General features: G+C 38.4%; 1 protein-coding gene across 4 annotated transcripts in view; it reads left to right on the top strand.

Annotated features, from left to right (window-relative positions):
* The window catches only part of LOC122428683, a 673,994-nt gene extending 665,941 nt beyond the window's left edge, over positions 1–8,053 (top strand). For all 4 annotated transcript variants that reach the window (XR_006265790.1, XR_006265789.1, XR_006265791.1 and 1 more), the window contains one exon: positions 6,043–8,053. The gene's annotated coding sequence lies outside the window, so the exon portion shown is untranslated. The remainder of the gene's footprint in view (positions 1–6,042) is intronic.
* Positions 8,054–13,224: the final 5,171 nt, after the last annotated feature.

The following is a 13,224-nucleotide window of genomic DNA, read 5'->3' as shown; positions in this document are numbered from 1 at the left end:
AGGGCTTGAATCTTGCTGGGCTGAAAAATCAGCAAAGATCTGCCCTTTGTTTAGGACAAAGAAGCAAGCATAACTTTTAGAACAAATACTGAATTTACAATACCCACAGCAACAGAGACCTGTATGGTTAATATGAGAGAGTGTGCCTTTCTATGTCAAGCAATAAGAAAGGCTCTCAAGGAAATCTATTTGAAAAAATTACTGTATTTCACCTAAAACCTTTCTGTGAAAAAGAAAGAAACAAGGGAGAGTTGAGACCACAGTGATTAAAACACAAATTAAAGAAATTTTATAGCTTAACTGGCTGAAAATTTGCATAACTGTGTCAACAAAGATAGGAAAAACTTCAGTTCAGTTCAGTCACTCAGTCGTGTCCAACTCTTCGTGATCCCGTGGACTGCAGCACGCCAGGCCTCTCTGTTCACTGCCAACTCCCGGGGCTTACTCAAACTCATATCTATTGAGTCAGTGATTCTATCTAACCATCTCATCCTCTGTCGTCCCCTTCTCCTCCACCTTCAATCTTTCCCAGCATCAGGGTCTTTTCAAATGAGTCAGCCCTTCGCATGAGGTGGCCAAAGTATTGGCGTTTCAGCTTCAACATCAGTCCTTCCAATGAACACCCAGGACTGATCTCCTTCAGGATGGACTGGTTGGATCTCCTTGCAGTAAGGGACTCTTAAGAGTCTTCTTCAACACCACAGTTCAAAAACATCAATTCTTTGGCACTCAGCCTTCTTTATAGTCCAACTCTCACATCCATACATGACCACTGGAGAAACCATAGCCTTGACTAGATGGACCTTTGTTGGCAAAGTAACATCTCTGCTTTTTAATATGCTGTCTAGGTTGGACTTGGGATACTCAAAAGTTGGATGTTGAAACTAGGATGTGTCTGTGTTCCTGTGAATGTATATGTATGTGTGTGAGCACGTGCAAGTGTACCACATAGGCTATGTCATTTAATCCATTCCTTCCATTCTCAAACTCCGGATGAAAAGAACATCTTGAATGGCAGCTGCCTCAGGTGTCCTGAGCTAGAGCAGCCCTGGGTCAGGCCAGGTGCTACGAATGCAGAGAACTTAGTGGAGGGGGTTGTGGTTGGGAAGGAGAGGGGAGGGAAGCTAGAGAGTTGTATGTGACAAATTCAGCTGTTGGCGGTTATTTTCCACTGATCTGAGCTTCTTTTAACTTTTAAGCTCAAGTAGCCCTTGTTTTCTTACTAATGACCAATAAGTATTGAATGAATGTATGAATTCTTCACTCCATATTCTATGTAGCAATAATTATTATTTGTTGTTGTTGTTTAGTCTCTAGGTCCTGTCTGACTCTTTGTTACCCTGTGGACTGAAGCACACCAGTCTCTTCTATCCTTCACTGTCTCCTGAAGTTTGCTAAAACTCATGTTCACTGAGTCAGTCATGCCATCCAGCCATCTCATCTTCTGTTGCCCACTTCTCCTACTGCCTTCTGTCTTTCTCAACATCAGGGTCTTTTCCAATGAATCGGCTCATCACATCATGTGGCCAAATTTTTGGAGCTTCAGCTTCAGCATCAGTCCTTCCAATGAACATTCGAGGTTGATTTCCCTCATGATTGACTTATTTGATCTCTTTGCTGTCCAAGAGACTTTCAAGAGTCTTCTCCAACACCACAGTTACAGCATCAATTCTTCAGCACTCAGCCTTCTTTATGATCTAACTCTCACATCTGTACATGACTACTGGAAAAACCATAGCTTTGACTCTAGTTTATTATTAGGTTGGCTAGAAAGTTCATTCCAGTTTTCCATAAGATGCTATGGAATATCCCAAACTAACTTTTTGGCCAATCCAATGAATTAGCACTCATTTGTAAAGAGCACTTGGGAATTCTACAAGCATTTTCCATCCAGAGTCCTTCTAACCATCTTCTCATGGTTTGCAGTAACACTTAAATCCTATACATACATGTCATCTCTTAGCCTGCATGGTTGCAATAGCCTTATAACTGACCTTTTCCCCTCTTATTCCCTACTGTAGTCTCTACTATGCCTGTATGATAGAGCATGCGTTTAAAATGCACATCAACTGAAGTCATCCACCTCCTCACAACTTCCCAGTGATTTTCCATATAATCAGAACAGCATACACAGCCCTTCCTGTCCTTACTATTCTCTGTATGACCTTTCCCTTACCTACCTTGCTGATGCCATCATCCTCTTTTCACTCTCCACCTTGCCTTTCCTCAGCCCATTGAGCATACACGCACTGGGGAGCCCTCAATGAGAGCACTTGACTCATTCCTTTACTTTATTCTGGTCTCTCTGCAAAAATGTCACCTCTTTAAAGGTGCTTTTCCTAAACATCCTAAAAAACACCTCCTGTATTTTCCGTTACTTCTTCTGCTTCAAGGTATCTTCATAGTGTTTGTTACTTCTTGATAGAATCTTAGACAACAAGCAAACAAGCATATGCCTTTCCCACTAAAATATAAACTCCTTATGGGCAGGGACTTTGATTATTCATGAGTATACCTCTAATGTCTTGAACCCATCAGGCTGGACCCTGCATGCTTGTATGCTCAGTCGCTTCAATCATGTCTGACTCTTTGCAACCCTATGAACTGTAGCCCACAAAGCTTCTTTGTCCATGAGATTCTCCAGGCAAGAATACTGGAGTGGGTTGCCATGCTCTCCTCCAGGGGATCTTCCCAACCCAGGGATTGAACCTGTGTCTCCTATATCTCCTGTATCACAGGTAGATTGTTTACTCACTTGAGCCACCCAGGAAGCCGAGGACCTAATATTTGTTGATTGAATAAGTGAATAAATGATTGAATAAAGAAATCCATGTAGAGTGTCTGGGTATCCCAACCTATATAAGACCAATTAACAAGTGTTCCCAAAACAATGAATGAAACCTCATCCTACGTGATGAAATTGCATTAGTAGATATAACATTTAGGGACATAGTTTATATTTCTATAATTCCCTTCTTTAGACTGAGGTAAAACAAGGACAGGAAATTGATTTCTAACTCATCCTTGCATGCATTAAACTCAGAGCATCATTCATGTACCAAACCCATTTCAACTCTAGTTATATTTAAAAGCTGCACTCACTTTGCTCACTGCCAGTACATCTGTAGGTCAGTGTTGGACTTGAGAGCAACTGGCCAGATGATCTCCTGGAATGCCAATAAATAATGAAAAAATATGTAAATCTAATGCTGTAGGTAAAGATCTTAGATTGGTGTTTGGTTAAAATGCCCACTCAGTCAATGGTAGCTGTTATCCTCTTAGTTTAAGTTATTATACACATTAAAATTAAATGTTTAGCTACATACTCAATCCAACTTTAATGCCTTTGTGTTAATAAGGCCTCTTAACATGGAAGTAACAAAGATAAAGGAACTTTATGTAGCTATTCATGATTCTGCCCAGCTCAAGGTTAAGATAGCAGCAATATACTCCAACCAGAATAAAAGACGTCTCCACTTGACTGCAGCTCTTCATAACACTTCACAGGGGTCAAGCTGTGTTATTTTCCTTCCGTGTTAAACAGAAAGCATCTTAGAAGCATAGTTCAATTATTGATTGAATAGTGGGTTCAATCTGACTGTGATTCTAACAAATACACTCCAATGAGTTCAAGACCAGGGACGGGCCAACAAAAGGTGAAGGTTTCATTCAAGCTTCAGTGCAAATGCTCAGACTGAATTAGTAACATAGATGCCTTATACTGTTTGGCTACTAAAAACACTGCTCAGTACCAGTTGGGCAATGCTAGTAGAATAGCAGGCAAAATGTTGACGGTGGTTTTAATGACCAGATACTAAAATGGACATCAATATAAAATAAATTGGTGAAAAATGTAAACCCTGGAAGAGATTAATACACAGCTTAGGTTTAATCACTAAGTATTTAGGAGAAAAGGCTAATATATACTGTTTTAAATAGCATAAAAGTTCTTTTTGTCAATTATTTATCCTCCAGTATCCTTTCTCGGGCTTCCCCGGTAACTCAAACAGTAAAGAATCTGCCTGCAATGCAGGAGACTCTGGTTCAATCCCTTTGTCAGGAAGATCCCCTGGAGAAGGAAATGGCTACTCACTACAGTACTCTTACCTGGAGAATTCCACAGACAGACCCTGGTGGGCTATAGTCTGTGGCGTCACAAAGAGTTTGACACAGCTAAGCGACTAATATTGGAGAAGGAAATGGCAACCCACTCCAGTATTCTTGCCTGGAGAATCCCATGGACAGAGGAGCCTGGCAGGCTACAGTCCATGGGGTCGCAAAGAGTCGGATACGACTGAGTGACTTCACTTCACTTCACTTCAGGAGACTAACACACACACACACATCCCTTTCTCTTTCTTTTCAATCTATAAAGTTGTCTGTACTAGTGTAAAAGATATGACTTAATGTTTGGTCTGTGAAATAAAGTAAGAAGGAGAGTATTACATTTAACCTTCTAGAGAATCTTAATCTTTTTCTCTATGCTTCTATTAGCACATAATTCAAATATATTGGCTATCCTCCTCTTCTTCTTGACAATCATTTGTTCTAGAGGACTCATTTTAACAATGGAATATCACAAACCAAACTCTGGTCAGAATCTGCCTCAATCCCCAAATATTACTGAATGAGTTATATTTTCTGTTTCCATAAACTCTTCCTTATGCATTTTTTGGCTACATTTTATTTTGGTTTTCTGCTCATTCCAATATTATTGAAAAATATTTTAGGTAATCAACTTAAAAGAAACTCTATTGTGGAAAATCCTGAAGATACACAAATTAGAGAGACTAGCTTAATGAACCTCTAAATGCTCATTACCCATAGAGGGTCAGCTATTCAGTGATTTATTAGAGGGGAGAGGGAAAATTGACATCTTATTTTTCCAAGTCACACTGAGATATATGTAACATTGTGTATTATATTGTGAAAAGATTACTACAATAAGGATAGGTAATACATCTGTCATCTCACATAGTTACATAGTTATTTTATTTTTTTGTATGGCGAGAACACTTAAGATCTACTCTCAGCAAATTGCAGTTGTTTGATATAGTATTATCAACTATAGTCATCAGGCTGTATGTTAGATCTCCAGAACTTATTCATCTTATAACTGACAACTTGTACCCTTTGCTCATCATCATTCATTTCCCCTACTCCTCAGCTCCTGGCAGTCACCAACCTACAAATTGTTTCTTTCAGTACATTTTTTTTGAAAATTTAGATTCTACATATAAGTGAGATCATGTAGCATTTGTCTTTCTCTATCTGACTTATTTCACTTGGCATAATGCCCTCGAGTTTCACCTATGTTATCATAAATGACAGGATTTCCTTATTTTTATGACTGAATAATATTCCACCATATTATGCATACTTTTATTATGTATATACACACATGCATATACATGCACACCATTCTCCTTTATCCATTCATTCATCCATCAATGGTTACTTAGGTTGTTTCATGCCTTGGCTATTTGTAAATAATGCTGCCATGAGCATGGGGCTGCAGATATCTCTTTGAAACAATGATTTCATTATCTTTGGATATATACCTAGCTATTCAACTTTCATCAATGTGTGACCAATCTGGTTTCATCTGTACCCACTGTTCACTCATTTCTAACTTGCTGGATTATTTTTAAACAAGCTCATGCATCATATATTATGCATGCATCTATAAATATGTCAGTATGTGTCTCTAAAAGTAGTGCACTGTTTTTTAAAACACAATATCACTGTTACCCTACAAATATTTACAGTAGTTCCCTAATATCATCGAATATCCCATAAGTGTACAAATTTTCCTGATTGCCTCTTTATTTTTTAAATGTCAATTTTTTTGAATGAGGTTGCAAATTCGGGCCGCACATAGCATTTGGTGGACATATGTCCACAGTCCATTCAGTACATAGTTTCCTCTCCATGTAGTTCTTTGCAACTTGATGATGAAACAGTTACCCTTTAGTGTCTTTCTTATTCTAGATTTTGCTGATTTCATCCTCGCAGTGTCATCAGTTATTGTTTTCTCTACAGGTGTTTCCTGTAAACTGGGTGCTTCACTGAAATACCACATTCAGATCCTTTTCCTTTTTTGGTTTCAGCAAGATTCATACAAGGTATTGTATATATCCCACCAGGAAGCACATAAACAGCCTGTCTTTACTGTGACTAAATGGGAGGAGGTTTGTGATTTTATAAGTACTTAATTATGATTGTATCATCCAGGAGTTAAATATTTCAAATTCATATGTTGTATTTAATATATCATTCTTTCATGATATTTCAAAAAGATCACCTTGATCTCCAAAGATTCCATCAACTGAGCAAGTTTGAGCACCATCACCATAGTGGCTCAGACATAAAGAATTTGCCTCCAGTGTAGGAGACCTGGGTTTGATCCCTCCGTTGGAAAGATCCCTTGGAGACATGAAAGGCTACCCACTCCAGTATTCTTGCCTGGAAAACCCTATGGACAGAGGAGCCTGGCAAACTACAGTCCATGGGGTCCAACGAGTTAGACACAGCTGAGTGACTAACACTCCCACTTTCACTCTAGTGAATATCAAACTATGGATTATTCCACTTGTATGTCTAAAATTGGATTAAGTTATTAAGAAATTCCAAGTGAAGTAGCCTTGAACAAACGCAGGGTACATATGTTGGCATCCGATCTAAAACAATCTAGAACATTCTGAGAAAAGAATGAGGAATAGTGAATTAGAATTAGACTTTTGTGATAACCTTTAACTTTATAAGAACTTCAGAGAAGACCATTATGGACTAAATTATGGGGACAGTTCAAAGCATCAGAATAGTCTTGGTGGCGCATGTGAACCATTCCAACCTGCTCCCAGTAAGATAGTACAACTCTGTCACTATCCTGGAATGCGGGGGTGAGATAAAAATGTGAAGACTTTATATGAAATATCAGTTGGCATTTAAAAACGGAAGTATGTGTATATTCTTGAGAAGAGAAACAAAAAGCAGGTGATTGTTTATGGACTTTCAGAAGTGTATGACTTTTTAAATAGCCTCCTCTATGGTCATCTTTTTAATTCCTTTTACAAAAGTAACCGTAAAATTAGAGGGAATTAATTTATATTTAGTTCATTATTGGCAACACCTTAATGTAATATCCCTTGCCAGATATGAAGAGGATATATCTTTCCTTTATATATTTATTAGGAATAAATATATTATAGCTAGTTTTCCATTTTTATGGATGCTTTGAGTTCAAAGCTATGGTATCATATATAAAATATTACAATTATTCAATAAACCATCACTAAAATTATACCCATATTCTATTTTGAAACTGAGATAAAATCTTAGACTCTGTGAACTGTATTACTTTAATGAACTTTCTTCAAGGTCCAAGGATCCCTGAATCTGTTTTAATTCATATCAATAACTGGAGAGGTTTTTCGAAGAAGTTACATAAATCTACAAAATGAAGTGTTGGATCTGTGACCTACTGCTTAAATGCCCATTCCTCCTATTGCTTTTTACTGCTAGAGTAAGAGACATATTGCTTTGTTATATCATTATTACCAATTTTAAAAATAATTTTCTGTTCTAATTAAGATAATTAATCTAATATGTACTTTTAAAATTATTTTTGATCTTGTATCTTACTTGTCACAGTTAGGAACCTAGAGTAGGTTGAGCATTTTGAGCTAAATGATGATGTTACTGTGAAGACTATCAAGGATACCCTAGGCAACCACAAACTTATAGTGTCTACAGAGCAACAGCAATAAGTCTGTGCAATGTTAGGCCAGGGATTAATACCCTTTTATATGTAGGATTCTTATTATTTTTATTTCGTATTTCATAACATTATCAGGTCCATGAAATTTACTCCCTTAAGTGAAGTGCTTTTGTGTTGCTTGTTTTGACACTGTGTTTTGCTGATTAGAATACTAACAAAATGTGTGAAATGTAATATTCCTTACGCCAAGGAACAGGTTAGTTTCTCTAAATATGTGTTCAATAAAACCCATAGTCAGAATTTTACTCAAGAACCTAAAATTCATTTGAGTATAAAGAATTCATTTGAACTAGTCCTAATGAGATGGATGAAACTGGAGCCCCTTATACAGAGTGAAGTAAGCCAGAAAGATAAAGAACATTACAGCATACTAACACATATATATGGAATTTAGAAAGATGGTAACGATAACCCTATATGCAAAACAGAAAAAGAGACACAGAAATACAGAACAGACTTTTGAACTCTGTGGGAGAAGGTGAGGGTGGGATGTTTCAAAAGAACAGCATGTATGCTATCTATGGTGAAACAGATCACCAGCCCAGGTGGGATGCATGAGACAAGTGCTCCGGCCTGGTGCACTGGGAAGACCCAGAGGAATCGGGTGGAGAGGGAGATGCGAGGGGGGATCGGGATGGGGAATAAGTGTAAATCTATGGCTGATTCATATCAATGTATGACAAAACCCACTGAAATGTTGTGAAGTAATTAGCCTCCAACTAATAAAAAAATTAAAAAAAAAAAAAAAAGAAACGGCAGTTACTCAGGAAGCCTCAGAAGGTATTTTTCATGAGCTATTGATGTGACATTTATTGTTGTATCACAATGTGAAAAAAAGTTTCACGAAATGCAAGTAAATAAATTTGCATTAAGTTAAATTGTTGTTTAGTGTGTAGTTTATGTTCTTGTGTGATAATTTTACATTTTGCTTATATCCACTTATGATTCACTTGAAAAATCTGTTCTGGAGTTTGACTGATTTATAATGAAATATCAATTCTTATGATACATCATTAAAATTCTGTATTTGTTATAGAAAAGTTTTTCAGAGTAGAGATACTTTCCATTAACATTTAAAAGTAACCATCTCTTACTTTATCCTGATAATGACAAAACCTTATATGGGAAGACTGAGCCATTATAAATTTAAATGTTCTCTCCTTGAGAGTTCATTTTTTTTTCCTGGTATTTTTTATTGGAATATAATTCATGTTCAATGCTGGGTCAGTTTCCACTGCACAACAATGCAAATCAGTCACCTTTACACACATCCCCACCCCCACTCCATCCCACCTCTCTAGGTCATCACAGAGCACCGCGCTTCCTGGTCTATGCAGCTTCCCACTCGCTATCTGGTTAACACAGGGCAGTCTGTGTACGTCCGTACCGCTCTCTCAGCTCGTCACACCCTCTCCTTCACCTGCGCCCATCTCCACAAGTCCATCCTCTAATCTGTGTCTCTATTTCTGCCTTGCAAATAGGTTCATCTGTACCATTTTTCTAGATTCCATATATATGCATTAATATATGATATTTTTTCTTTCGGACTTACTTCACTCTGTTTGATAGTCTCTAGGTTCTGGTATTTTTAAGCAAAACCAAACTGACAGATTTTTTTAAGAGCCACATTGAAAAACTTGTCCTGTTGAATATGTAATTTTGGTTCTATTAGTTACTATTTTGAAGAAATATAGACCATAAAGTAGCAGAATCTTAGAGTTTTAAGATATCTTAAAAAATTACCTTGTTCTCCTCTAAGGCCAGAATCCCTAATAACCCAAGGGACTCATAGCACTCTCCACTAGGAGTTTACATATTCAAAGGTAGAGGGTTTACTGCTTTCATAGGTAGTAAATGATATCTCTTCCTGTTGTTCAGTCACTTAGTCATGTCTGACTCTTTGTCATCTCATGGACTGCAGCACGCCAGGCTTCCTTGTCCTTCAATGTCTCCTGGGATTTGTTCAAACTCATGTCCATTGAGTCAGTGTTCTCATCCAACCATCTCGTCCTCTGTCGCCCCCTTCTCCTCATGACTTTAATCTTGCCCAGCATCAGTCTTTTCCAATGAGTTGGCTCTTCACATCGGGTGAAGAGTATCGGAGCTTCAGCTGTGTAGCTCTAATTTTTAGGAACTTCTTTTCTACACTGAGCTCAATATTTTTCTCTCTAACAATATCAAATATGTCTACATGATAATACTTTGAATATATAAAGTCATTTTTCATGCCCCTCCTCTTCATAAATCTTTAATATACTGTAATACATTTTCAAAGGTATCTAAATTTATTGTTTATTATTATACATCTATGGGCTTCCCAGGTGGTCAATAGGTAAAGAATCCACTTGCAATGCAGGAGATGTAGGTTCTATCCCTAGGTTGGTAAGATCCACTGAAGGAAGGCTTGGCAACCCACTCTAGTACTCTTCCCTGGAGAATCTCATGGACAGAGAAGCCTAGCAGGCTACAGTCCATGGGTTTGCAAAGAGTCAGACATGATTGAGTCAGCTTAGCATGCACATACACGTCTACACAGAGTTAAATGTGTAGTCTTCTCGACCATCAAGCCTACCCAAGATTTTATGGCTTAACTACAAGGAGTTAGGGACAAACTGCAAAGATGAAAGGAAGAATCTACACAAGACCACCCTTACTCTGAAAATTCAAGGTTTCTCAAATCTACCTTCAGGTTTGATAATTCACTGGAGAGGCTCACAGAGCTAACTGAAGCCTATTATACTGTTATATTTAACAGTTTCAGTTACTGCAGGGACATGGTACCAAAAATCAGCCAGAAGAAGAGACACATGCTGTTTGGGAGGGCTCCAGATAGAAACTTCCTCAGAATGAGTTCCTCTTCTAAGTGTTGATGTGTGACAATGCGTTGTATTTTGCTAACAAGGGAAATTCATGTGACCTTCATCATATAGGGTTTTTATTGGAGTTTTATTACATAGGTATGCTTGATTGATTGACTTCCTAGGATTCTCAAAAGGTCCACCACCAGTAATAGGCACTCCCTTCACTTGGGGAATTCCAAGGTTTCAGTGGGACCAGCACAAAGGCTGGACCTCCCTTTAGCTAAGGCCAAATCCATACCATGTAGTACCAACTTACTATTTTCTTAGAGAAAAGACTTGAATTGCTTAATCTTATATAACATATAATTTTAGGAGTACAACATATTTGGTTACAGGTCTATGTGCTCAGTTGTGTCTGACTCTTAGTACCCCATAGACTATAGCCCACAGGGCTCCTCTGTTAATGGAATTTTCTAGTCAAGAATGCTAGAGTGAGTTGCCATTTCCTAAACTAGGGAATCTTCCCAACTCAGGGATCAACCTGTGGCTCTTGCATTGGGGGGCACTTTACGACTGTGCCACCTGGGGACCCCTCAAAGATAGAGTGCTTCTCATACTACCCCAGGTAGGACTTGAACCCTGGCTTAGGAGGCCAGTGCCTGATCTACTAGGCTCCTGGGGAAAATATTTTTAGGTGCTTTCCTGGTGATCTAGTGGTTAAGTGCCAATGCAGGGGACATGGGTTCAATACCTGGTTGGGGAGAATTCCACATGCCACGGACCAAATATGCCTATGCATCACAAATACTTGGTTGTATTTCTCTAGAAAATCCCTAATTTATTAATGTCTTCTTTGGGGCTCCATAAACTTTGGGTAGCTTTGGTAATAAAATATCTAACTCATATCACTTGTCTCCAAAAGTCATCTCTATGTTGAAGTATTTAATCCCAACTATAAAGTGTGAAATAATACTTTGAACTTGGGGATTGGTTAGACAAGGAGAATTCTGACATTTAACAGACACTAGACCCTGCTGGCTCAGAGGATAAAGTGTCTGCCTGCAATGCGGGAGACCTGGGTTCGACCCCTGGGACGGGAAGATCCCCTGGAGAAGGAAATGGCAACCCACTCCAGTACACTTGCCTGGAGAATCCCATGGACAGAGAAGCCTGGTAGGCTACAGTCCATGGGGTCCCAAAGAGTCAGACACGACTGAGCAACTTCACGTTCACTTTCAGACCTTGTAGGACTTTCCAGGTGGCGCTAGTGGTAAAGAACCCACTTGCCAATGCAGGAGACATAAGAGACACAGGTTTGATCCCTGGGTTGGGACGATCCACTGGAGTTGGCAACCCACTCCAGTGTTCTTCCCTGGAGAATCCCTTGAACAGAGGAGTCCGGAGAGCTACAGTCCGTAGGGTCACAAAGAGTCAGACATGACAGAAGCAACTTAGCACACATGTACTCACAGACCTTGTAAAAGTTACATATTCTTTCTGAGCTCCCATTTCCTCATAGGTACAGAATTAATAGTAATGGTCCACATATAATAGGGACTAAATAAGATCAAATGTAAAACGTTTAGTGTGTCGCAGGAACTTAACAACTATTTGTTCTTTCTGGAAAAGCAAAACACTGTGTAGTGTGACTTTTTGTTTGAGAGGTATCTTATACAGTGTTTTCATACCAAGTATTCTTCACTAGATGTATGCGTACATTATTGAAACAAAACAGAATTCATTCAATTCATCAAATATTTATCTAAGTCCAACTGAGAAGTGTAAAGCTTTATTCTAGTAACAGAGAGAAGCAAAGATAATTCCTGCCTTCCTGGAGAGAGAACATTTTCATAAATATCTTTGATATAAGTAGACTAGAATAGGTGTGGAATTAAGGTACATATCTCATGCAATAATGGAAGAGCAAGAGAGAAAGAAATTCTGATTGAAGTTATTGGCAAATGTGTTGTCTAGGAAGGTCATGTGTCATGGAAGGCTCAGAGCCTTAGATGGACTTTGACAGCAGTTTCAGGAGTAATTATTGTCATTTTCGGAATTTGTGAATGAATTTACTTGGTAGAAAAGTGAATTTTGTGCTCACTTCAGCATCACATACACAGGAAAAAAGTGAATATTGAAGCAAGATGTAAATAAATTTTCCATGAATAAAGGAACAAAATACAAATAAAATGGTCTTATATCAGAAATGAGTTCTCTACACAAATGACAATGTTAGAAAAAATTGAGCTGAGAGCTTAATCTTTGAACTAAAAATATGGTGTTGGTCTTACTAGAATGTCAACATATTTCTTCTGTACTTTGTATTTTAAAAACTTTACCCAGTTTCTAAATTTATTGTCAGGTTTGAATTCAAGGAAAATGCAGATTTTCCTTGAGGCAGGCAGTTCATTTGAGAACCGTGAGAGAGTTCAGTTCAGTTCAATTGCTCAGTCGTGTCCGACTCTTTGTGATCCCATGGACTGCAGCATGCCAGGCCTCCCTGTCCATCACCAACTTCTGGACCTGGCTCAAACTCAAGTCCATCAAGTCGGTGATGCCATCCAACCATCTCATCTTCCGTCATCCCCTTCTCCTCCTGCCTTCAATCTTTCCCAGCATCAGGGTCTTTTCAAATGAGTCAGC

Source organism: Cervus canadensis, chromosome 27 (genome assembly GCF_019320065.1).
Source record: "Cervus canadensis isolate Bull #8, Minnesota chromosome 27, ASM1932006v1, whole genome shotgun sequence".
Lineage (NCBI taxonomy): Eukaryota > Metazoa > Chordata > Mammalia > Artiodactyla > Cervidae > Cervus > Cervus canadensis.
Note: the sequence above shows the minus strand (reverse complement) of the source record. Positions and strands in the feature narration are given on the sequence as shown.